We start from the raw sequence: 3,745 nt of genomic DNA, 5'->3' as shown, positions 1-3,745 counted from the left end.
AAAAAAATAGAAGTCACGTAAAGAAAAAGGGACAGTCCTTAGCATCCGCGTTACTTCTCATAAAAAAATAGGGTTCTCACCACGTACATATAATTGAAGATTAAGCCCACGCCTTCCAAAAAAATAGTCCTTAGCATACACGTTACTTCCCAGAAGAAAAACAAGCTACAAAAACAGTTTTCACCACATACGTGAAATAAAATCTTACAAAGAAACATACGACTTGATCTTTGGTATGGGAAATGACAAAAAAAGACACAACCTCAAAAAATGACTTCTTATTACGTATGTGAAATAAAACCTTACAGAAAAAAAATACATACATGAAATAAAAGATTAAACATACATGACCAAATAAAAACAAGGAAAGCCTCACGTCAATCGAAAAAGCAAGGAAAAACTCCACCCGCTGCACAAATTAAGAAGGAATGTCTCTGTTAAAAAATCCAAGATGAAATGTAAAAAAAAGTCCAATGATAAAAATGGAAAAAAATCCGCGATCCAGCTGATTGACCGTGAAATAGAAACTAGACCCAATGGCTCCATCAATAAAATATTCTCCCGACAAAAATCTGTGTGGACTCATCTGTACGGCCGATGCCTCCTCCTCTGCTTCGATCCTGCTGTCCTACCAATGGCCGCCGATCACGATTATTTGTCACTGAATGTGCTTTCCCACCTGCATGGCCATCGGTGAACCACAAAGTGTCACAAGGGCGGCCTAATTTATTTTTCTATATGCTACAACAAAAATACCTCTCATGTTTAGTTGGACAGTAAATTTTTTAAAGGGAGATTGAAGCTGAAGTTTGTCAACCACGGATGTGGAGCTGGTCGAGACTGGTGGCTAGATGACAAAGGCTCCGCTTGGCAAGGAAAGATTTGCATTGAGCTAAGACTCATGACTAATTGATATAATCTAAGAGATGATGAACCAAGAAAATTATATTAGAAATAAGTTGGATGTTATTTGCATTATTCTATTTTGAGGAGTAAAATTATTTTTTAGGAATTAGACAATCAAACTATTGTTATGATTTCTTGAACTGGCCACATAGGCCACATAAATTATGAAATTACTTTTCATTGACGGAATTTCGTTTGTGAAGATAGCATAGGGGCAACCGATCAATGTCCCCGGTAATGAGTACTCAATCACATCATGTTTGGTAGTACTACTGTATGGGTGTTCTACATAAAAGCAAATGTAAGTCGACAACATTATAATTATTAATTTTGTCCATTATATTGCAAAGTAAAGGATATCTATGTGGTCAAAAAAATTTAGATCAATATTGCACCGCTATATGTCTTTTTTTCAAATTTAAATCCTGTTCAAGTTTATACTGCTTTTCTTACTACTCCTAATAAATGATCAGAACAAGGAAGCTTGCAGTTCTGTAGGGGAAGACCGATCCTTGACGAGCATTTCTAGCGTGACACAGATAAATAATATTGGATGGAGCGGCTCGACGACCTCCTCATGTACGCTGCCGGACGCTGGCTGCATCCGATGACACCGGAGCAAGGTAGTGGTGTCGTGTAAGTTCATTTTAGATGCTAAGGACTATTATGCACAACTTAGTACTATTCTCTTGAAAGATAAACTATTTTGCCTGACATGCATACTTGCGATTATGTAGACTTAACATGTTTTTACACAGGTGCAGATTACGAACGCTAATTATTTGCACATATAGTACGGTTGCACATGTCTTTTTTTTGTCCTGATAAGTTATAAAAAATATAACTATTAAAGTATCTTTAATACACATAAATTTTTATAGTAAAAAATAATGTGGATGTTTCCTGCACGACAAAGATCTCATATAAACAAATGATTATGTATGTGATATACATATGTGTAGCAAGGATAGAAAGTACAATAAACTTTCAAGCACATTAATCTGAAAAGAAATCCTCTTATGATTTTCTTTGCACAAATATGATTGTGAAATACGATTAATCTATCACACAACTCCAATTCAATCGTGAAAGATTTTCTTTAAGAATTTATTGGTTAATACAAGAATATAAAATACAAATAACCTATGGTGCTTAGCGTAATCAAGAATTGCAGAAATCAAACTTTGATATATTGTTTGCTACAGTGTTACATACTACTTCTCCAAATAATTCTTTTTAGTCTGCATATAAGATTTGCCTGAAGTCAAACTTCATAAAGTTTGAGCATATTTATATTAAAAAATATTAACATGTACAATACTAAAGTCACAGAGTATAAAATTAAAATTCATGCCGCATTTAATGATATTGATTACACATTGAGAATATTGATATTTTTTCTGTAAGTTGGTCAAACTTTACGTTGTTTTACTTCAAATAAATCTTCTATACAGAGTAAAATATCTGGCGGGAGTATTTAATATTAGAAGTGCTAGCCCGTGCTGATGCACGGGTTGATGACTAGTAGATTATTAACTATCAAAGTCATATGGCCCTAGCAAGACATTGTTCAGGCTGCCCAGCTTGATCAACTCCTCGTTATCGTTGATAACTGTCTGGCTTTCCATGGGAAGCTCATGCCGGCAGTCGCTGACATGGTCAGTCGCCTTCTCCACACACTCGGGCAGTTCAAAGAACCACGGGCCGTCGGCGTCGCCCATGGGGACATGGAAGTCCCTGAGCATGGCGTCGCAGAGGCCGAGGGTACCGATAGCAGCATCGTAATCCACCTGGCAATACCTGAGGCCGAGCGCCTCCTCCGTACCTTTCTTGGCTTTCTGGAGTGCTTCCTTCACCTTGCCGCCGGCAGCCGCCACGTGGATCTTGAGGATGTCAACGGCGACGAGCGACAGGTCGCGGAGGTCCTTGGACTCAGAGCTCCTTTTGTCGGACCGGAGAGTCTGCACGCAGAATTCCTGGGTGACGTTCAGGTGCTTGTTGCGGCAGCTGCTCGAAGCATTCTTGCAGGTTTCTACCACGAGGTCTACCACCTTGACCTTGTCGCTGCGCCGCCGGCATGTGCGCCGATGCACACAAAAAGGAGCATGATTGCAACCAAGAAGGCAGCGGTCGCCCGTGTGGTTGCCATTGCTGCAAGGATAGCTGCAATTGTATTGTAGGCTTTGTAGCTGAGAGAGAGGTGAAGATGAATTGATAGTCAGATTTTGTAGTGCAAAGATGGAGGTGGTGTACGGTTCTTGTGACATCTATATAGTGCAGCAGCAGGTTCATAAATCCAATGCAGCTTAGTCACGGATATCCAAATAATTAGTATTTCAGACACTATATGCACAGATATGTGTTGGAAAAATGAGCAAATTACTACGAGATTTAATACGAATAAATAGGAAATAGATCATGACAGCAATAGCAGAGATTAAACTAATCATGCGAACTAGCATACTAGATGAACAGATCACATCTAGGGCATATACTAGAAACATGAGTTCTACCACGATCTCGAACAAGAAAGATAAAATAACATACGGTGCCGCGGGTGAAGCACCGACGGCGTTGACGTTGTCGCCCATGTCGTCGAGGATGAGGTTGCCGAGGTCGGGGAAGAAGTCGTCGTTCGCGAAGTCGTCGCTGCCAGCAGTCGCGCGAGTGCGCTCCCCAAAAACCTGATCGCCCCTCTCCCATACAGGATCACGAGAGGCGGGGTTCTAGAGGCCTGCTGTCCCTTCTCCCGATGCACGCCGAAACGAGGGATGGAGAAGACTTGCTTGGCGGCGCAATGATCTGGAACGGTGGTCAGAAACCATACGAAGCGGCGACG

The 3,745-nt window shown here is 40.5% G+C and overlaps 1 pseudogene; it reads right to left on the bottom strand.

Annotated features, from left to right (window-relative positions):
• Positions 1–2,438: 2,438 nt before the first annotated feature.
• Positions 2,439–3,055, bottom strand: LOC119346093 (annotated as a pseudogene).
• Between the last annotated feature and the right edge of the window lie 690 nt (positions 3,056–3,745).

Source organism: Triticum dicoccoides, unplaced genomic scaffold, assembly GCF_002162155.2.
Source record: "Triticum dicoccoides isolate Atlit2015 ecotype Zavitan unplaced genomic scaffold, WEW_v2.0 scaffold38791, whole genome shotgun sequence".
NCBI classification, from domain to species: Eukaryota; Viridiplantae; Streptophyta; class Magnoliopsida; order Poales; family Poaceae; genus Triticum; species Triticum dicoccoides.
The sequence above is the reverse complement of the archived record's forward strand: the minus strand, read 5'-3'. Positions and strand labels throughout refer to the sequence as shown.